The sequence below is a fragment of the Aplysia californica genome, unplaced genomic scaffold, assembly GCF_000002075.1.
Source record: "Aplysia californica isolate F4 #8 unplaced genomic scaffold, AplCal3.0 scaffold00105, whole genome shotgun sequence".
NCBI classification, from domain to species: Eukaryota; Metazoa; Mollusca; class Gastropoda; order Aplysiida; family Aplysiidae; genus Aplysia; species Aplysia californica.
Window position 1 is genome coordinate 1,075,014 of NW_004797375.1, and position 7,338 is coordinate 1,082,351.

Below are 7,338 nucleotides of genomic sequence, written 5' to 3' on the forward strand. Positions count from 1 at the left end.
CTCACACACACACACACACACACACACACAGGTGTCAAGATTTGGTGAAATCAGGTGCTGATCAGTTACTGGTACTAAATTAAAGCTTGTTCATTAAAACTTGTATCGGTTATGATGAAAAATACACCCTTGAATCGTGGTGATATCTGCGATATAAGAAGATGGAGATTGCCTGACGTTATGGGTAAAATTAGCAAGAAAATGGCCTCCAAAATTTAGTGACTTCTGAAGTTTGAGAGTCCTTGGAAAGTGCAATTTTACATTTTTTATGCCTTTGATCAACATTTTTCAATAAAATGCATGAAAAAATTTGTTTTTTATCAGTTGACATAAAAGGTGTTGAGCCAAATAGAAATTATTTTTAAAAAAGACTGAATAGAAATTGCTCAATGGGTGAAAAAATGTCGGTTTCTTGGATTTTGTTTTCATTATTTTGACGAGCGCCTGATTTTACCATGATGCCACCTACACACGCGTATGCACACACGTAAGCACGCAGGGGCACACGCACTCACACACACACACACACTTAATATGTGTTTATGTGTACCGGTATACACAGTCTAGCACGCTCGTAACAAAAACGCACTTAGTTGTTGTTGTTGTTGTTATCGATCCAGCAACAGCTGGGCTCTCGCCCTTCTGTACAATGCCATGTAGTGATAAGTGCAGGTTTGCTGCAGTTGCTGTAATGTTCCATAGATATAGAGTGTGTTGTCAATGTTAGGTCTCGGAGTGAGAAGGGTAGCTCTGATGTCATTTAGGGCTGTGCAGTGGAACAGGTGATGCTCCACAGTCTCATATTCATATGCATAGTCACACAAGGGACACATTGGGGGAAGTTCCGGGTTTATTCTATTCAGGTGGAAGTTGAGCTGTATATATATGTTCTGTTCGTAGGCGGAAGATCGTGGTCTGTTTCTTTCTCTGAACCTGGTTGATATTGTCATTCCTTTTTGTTGTGGTCATATGTTTGAAAACTGCTCTGCCTGTCTTTCCCAGGGCCCATCTGTTCATCCAATCTTGTTTGTTGTTGCTTTTGATGATTTGTTTTGCAGCGTTGTATGAAGTTGGAATGTTGGGTTGTTCCTGTCTAGATCCCCGTTTGGCAAGTGTGTCTGCTCTGTCATTTCCAGGTATGTCTGAGTGTCCGGGGACCCACTGCATTACTAGGTTGATGCCACAGAAGGTTATCAGATGATGGGATCCAAACAGCATATGGGTCAAATCTTGGTTTAGATGATGGTCATTTTCTATGGCTTTTAATACTGATAGTGAGTCAGTGAAAATCGCAATACTCTGTGCTTTTCCAGGATGAGTGTCAAAAACTGTGCGGAGATGGTACAGTGCTGTTTCAATTGCCATCATTTCTGCATCGTAGTTAGTGAAACGCACACTTAGCGAACAGATTTCCAGGTCCCTAATTATATCTCTATGTATTATATTTGTGAAACTTCGCACTTTCGCAGCCTAAAACTTCCGAACCACTTAGCTTTCGAATTTGACAAAAATTAATGGTGGTTCAGAATCATTTAACGCCCCTGCAGGTGGGGGGCCCCATAGTTTTACTAAGGGGGAGTAAAGAATACACCTGCCTTGATACTGCGTGTCGTAAGAGGCGACTAAAGGTTCATAGGTCTGGCCACCCGAAAAGTGACAGTTTGCGGAGGGCCAACTACCCGACCCAGTAAAAAAAGGAAAGTTATAGAAACACGAACAAACATGCCGTATAATTTTTCCATCTTGGGAGACGGAGGAGCTTCTGCATCAGCAGGAATAATGAAGGACAGCGGACAAAGCCGAAAGGACTCTTCTGACCCGAAACCTTCTCCGTCCAACAAGTCTCTCCGGATTGCGTCGTGGAATGTTCGCACCATAGTATGAAGCTGGAAAGAGTTACAGAAAAGTGGGAAGACGTGGAGTGCATCAAGCGACTAGCCCAGGATAGGGAAAGGTGGAGAGTGTTTGTTCGTGGCCTATATCCTGACCCAGTGTGAGAAAGGCAATGATGATGAATCATTTAAAGGGTGCACAGTTTCATTGAGGAGCCTGTAGTTTAATTTTCAGGTTTTCATTAGTTTCGTTTAGATCTAATCTTGGGAAAGTCCGTCCTCTAAGACGCCATTGTAAACAAAAACGAGGCTTCCGTTCACTAGCCGTGCGCAGATTCCACACCTTTGAAATTATGGAGTGTACAACCACGAAAGCAGAATAGAGAATTAATCTATGCATCTATTATATAACTAGCTGGGCCCCCTTTCGATGAAAGGAATGATCTGTGTATTAATATCAACTGAAAGTCATCGGCCTACTATATTTACACTCTACTACTGGAATGGAGCAATAAATTCTGAGAGATGTAAAAAATTAGAAGGTTTAGATATAGTGATGTATAGATTGATTCTCTATTCCACTTTCGTGGTTGTACACTCCAGAATTTCAAAGGTGTGGAAACAGTGCGCGCGGCTATTGAACGAAACCTCACTTGTTTAAAAATACATGTGAAGCATCATGGTGAAAATGGGCGCGCGTCAAAATAATGAAATTGAAAAAAAAAAGAAATACCCAGCATTTTTATGTCAAATCAAAGACACATTTCTGTATCGATTTTACTTAAAGATGTCGATTTAAGGCTTGCTAATTGTACCTTTGAAACCAGGCAACCCCCACGTCCTTCAATTGCAAATATCTCGACTGCTATTCAAGATAGCTGGATAATCATTCATCCAAAGAACTGATATCAATAACTCCATTTGCCCAAAAATTGACGAGCGCCTGAGTCCGCCACGTCATGACACATGTGTACTCATATTATTATGCTCTTTGTCTCTAAAAGACGTACATAACAAAATTCATACATAACAAAAACATTTCTGTGTCCCGTCGATTTTGCTATGTAGTTGCTAGACTGTATATTATATGTACATGTCTATACTTGAATATGTATATATATGTAACTCTGTACACAAGTTTCATGTAAATATAAATGTGTGTAGTTAAAAACATATTAAAATCAGAGGTGAAGATATTCTGAAAAATCTGGATTTCTGAGATAATTTTCCATACTTTGTAATATACACCTGCTTATGCATAATGTACATTTGTTTTTATTTGAGTATTCTCTTTTTGCAGGTCATATTGCACTTCTTATGAAAACAGTGTAGATATAATATGATGCAGGGACAATATCCATAAATTTTGAGTCCTGGCATATATATCATGGGAGTTCGAAAAGTTCGGGGGGATTTTGTAGCCAGTTGGCATCTCTGATATAATATGTTTACTGGTGTTTCTATAGTTTACTTCATGGCTCGTAGAATTAAATTCAAGAACCTATGTCTGTGTTGTTTATGATCTTTTCACAAGTATGAAAGTGTCATAATATCCGTGGTTGTTGTGTTGTGTGCTATATAATGTGGTCTGCTCCTTCTCTTTCTCTCTGTGATTCTATTTCTTTCTTTTTTTTTTTCGTCCGTAGCCTATCTGTCTCGAATATATTGTGGCCATTATCATGCCTTCTTTCTAATTCCATGGGAACTGCTTCTTTTTCTTTCCTCATCCTTACTATCACTTTTCCTCTATTTATTTTTTATGTTTGTCACCCTCCTGTGAACTGCTTTTTCCGGGGTGCCTTGATAGTCGAAACAGACTATGTGCTGTTGAGACTAGATACGTCAACACAGTAAATAAGCCTGATTCCCCGTTTGTACTTCTCTGTTGACACCCACCCCTTGACGCTCATATGATCTTAATATGCAGTTGTGAGCGCCGTAAAACCTTACTCAAAGAAAACAATTCCGTGGTAATACTTACTAATACTACTAACACGCCTTGCAATAGCCCCTAACTCTAAGCGGTCGGGTACCTTTTCAATGCCTCTTTCGCGGGTGGTTGGAGGGCGCCACTGGCAAGTCCTACTTCTTTACTTTCTTTCTGTTGTTTCTGTCTTACTTTTCCCTCCACTAGTAAATGACCATTATGGCGTCGATGTGCTTCTCTTTAGTGGGTGGTTTGCGGATCCTCTGGTGTGGTTTGCTTCTTCTTTCCGATCAAACATCTATCGTCCTTGTCTCCCCTCCTTCTTTTTTATGTTTGTCACTCTCTTGACACCTCTAATCTTCTGGCGCTCATATGACCTGATGCAGTTGCGAGCGCCGTGAAACCTCTACTAAAACAAAGCCTCTCTTTACCCAAACAAATGCCTCTTTTCTCACTATGATGGGCTTATTCAGAGACGGGACCTCCGATTTCACGTCCATTCTTTATTGTAGAACCATGCCAACTGGACAAAGAGTGGGTTGTTGGCGGGTGCTCTGATGTAGTTTGCTTCTTCCATCCTATCAAACATCTATCGTCCTTTTCTCTCTTTCTTCTTTTTATGTTTATCACTCTCTTGTAGCACCTCTAATCCTCTGGCGCTCATATGACCTTATGCAGTTGCGAGTGCCGTGAAACCTCTACGAAAAAAAAACCCCAACAGCTATCATCTTTATCTCCCCTCCTTCTTTTGTGTTTGTTACTCTCTTGTAACACCTCTAATCTTCGGCACTTATATAACATTATTGTGTTGCAAGTGCCGTAAAACTCTTACTAAATCTTTTTCAAACAACTGGACAAACAGCCGTGAAAACGCCTCAACAAACGGCACTAGTTGGGGATTTATCGGCGTCGTAGTCGGAGGCTGGGGGACGTCACTAGTAGTAGGTCCTACTTCTTTACTTTCCCTCAGTAGTTTCTGTCTGTTTGTCTGGCACCTAAGTAAGGAGCTTAGAACTGCAAACTCCTAGTTTGTCTTACTTTTTCCTTGCACTACATGACTATTGAGAGGGTGCGGTGGCGGAGTGATTAGTGCGCTCGTCTCCGAGGTTTGTCGAGCCTCGGGTCGGACACGGATTTTTTTCGACCCCTCCTGCCCACCCAGCAGTAATGGGTACCTGACTTCGAGTTGGGGAAGTAAAGGCGGCGTGGTAAGGAACTGGCCGCCCTAAAACAATATTCAGAATGCCCAGGCAGTTGTCTCTTTAACAAGGCAATCGCCAATGTCCGGATCGGATGCGGGAACAACTTTACTTTTACATAACCTTTATTGTGGCGATGCAGGCCTACTAGTACTAATTCTCTTTACTAAAACAAACAAAGACAAAAAAAATTCGACATCATATATTATCCTGCTCTGGATATTTACCGCTCTGTACCTTTTTCTACTCTGATAAGTCTGATTACCTTATTTTAGTTTAGTTTTAGTACTCATAGCATTTTTACAATACTTGCAACACAATAAGGTCATATAAGTGCCGATGATTAGAGGAGTCACAAGAGAGTAACATACACAAAAAAAGGAGGAGAGGAGATGAGGATGATAGATGTTTGAAAGAACAGAAGGAGCAAACAACACCAGAGCACCCGCCAATCACTCACTGGTCGCTCAAGGGCAGTCTGCTCCTTTTTTATGCTCCATTAATGTCACTGTGCCACTAGCTTTATAAAAATTTCTGGTAAGTGTTTTATGGCTCTCGCAACTGAATAAGGTCATATGAGCGCGCGGGACACATCGAACTTTTTCAATTGGAAGAACATTGAATTTTGCCCGGGTGGCGGCCGGGATAAAGGTGAAAAATGTCGGAGGTACCGTGTACAAGTTGTGCTCCTTCGTTAAAGATCCCGTGGTGTTCTTTAAATCGGTAAAACGAGAAGGCTTCGGCCGCCACCAGGGCGAAACTAAACAATCCCACTGAACTGAAAAATGTAAAAAAAATATCCTGCTTGCTCATTTTATGACCTTACATAGTTGCGAGCGCCGTAAAACACTTAACATGAAATAATTTTTTAAAAAAAATAATAGAATGCAGGCTTGCCACAAACTGCCCCGAAATTCCCAGAACTGTCCCGGATTCGGCAATAGAGAAGTTGAGAGTGTTGAGCTGTCCCCGTCGTTTTATGCAAGAAAAATTCTGAAATTATGCAAACTGAGCCAAAAAATGTGAAATTATGCGATTCTGTTAATTTTAACAAAAAATGATAAAGGAAAATAATCAGAAATTATTCAAAAAATGATCAAATTTTGCTCAATTATGCGGGGTGCATAAAACCACGGGGACAGGTTAAGGTAGCGTGTGTAGACTAGTGGTTAGGCTACCGGACTCGTAATCGTGAGATTGCGAGTTTAGTGTTTTGAGCCTCTGCTTGGTCCAACGTTTTTTCCTTGGAGACGTCACTTACACGAATTTCTCACTTGGCGTAGTCCTTTCGGAGATGGACGTTAAACTCGGAGCTCCCGCCTCTTGAATGACCTGCTATGGTTGATAGGGGCATTAAACATATACAATTTCATCATTTTTTAAAATACATATTATTTTTTAGCGTTACCACATGCACTACAACAAAAAATAAAAAAAACAGTCACATATTTTGATGTAATTTTGTTCCTTGTTAAGTAGTAATAAGTGGGTTGTTGGCAGGTGCTTTGGTATAGTTTGCTCCTTCTTTCATATCAAACATCTATTGTTATAATCTCTCCTCCTTCTTCTTTGCGTTTGTTACTCCCTTGTAACACCTCTAACCTTCAGCCTACATGGCCTTATTGTGTTGCAAGTGCCATAAAACTCTTACAAAAACAAAAAACAAGTAGTAATAAAAAGTATCTCCTGTTATATTATAACGTTCGGTATCCCTGGTTGGGTTTTGGAAAAAGTTAGCAAGCCTGTGAATGTCTAGTTGCCGAGGACAACATCACCTGGACTTGGGTGTGCCTAGTCCATGCGGGTGGTCGGCGGGTGATCTGGTGTGGTTCGCTCCTTCTGTCCTGCTGTCAAACATCTTACCTCCCCTCCTTCTTTACTTTGTATGTTGCTCTCTAGCAACAGATCTGATTGCTCATGTTCGGGACTTTTATGACCTGTCTGCGTTGCAAATGCCGTAAAATTCTTACCGAAACTAAGCTAAAACTGATACCGACCTGTGGGTGGTTGGTTGGTGGGTGCTCTGGTGTGGTTTCTCTATCTTTCCTATCAAAAGTCCATACCTCCCCTCCTTCCTTTTTGTGTTTGTTGACTCTCTTGTAACACATCTAGTCTACAGCACTTATATTATATGACGTTATTGTGTTGCAAGTGCCGTAGAACACTTACTAAAACACGATATCGACCAGTACAGTTGTACCACGAAAATAAGTTGAACAGTGTCAATATTGTAGATGTTTCAAGGGAGACAACTGAAATAATTTAGTGAACTAAAATGGACAGTTACTGTTTATTAGGTAATCTCCCATGGATAATAAACAAGTAAAATTAATGTTAATTATAATTGCTACGTTTTATGAAGACGAGGGTTATTATTATT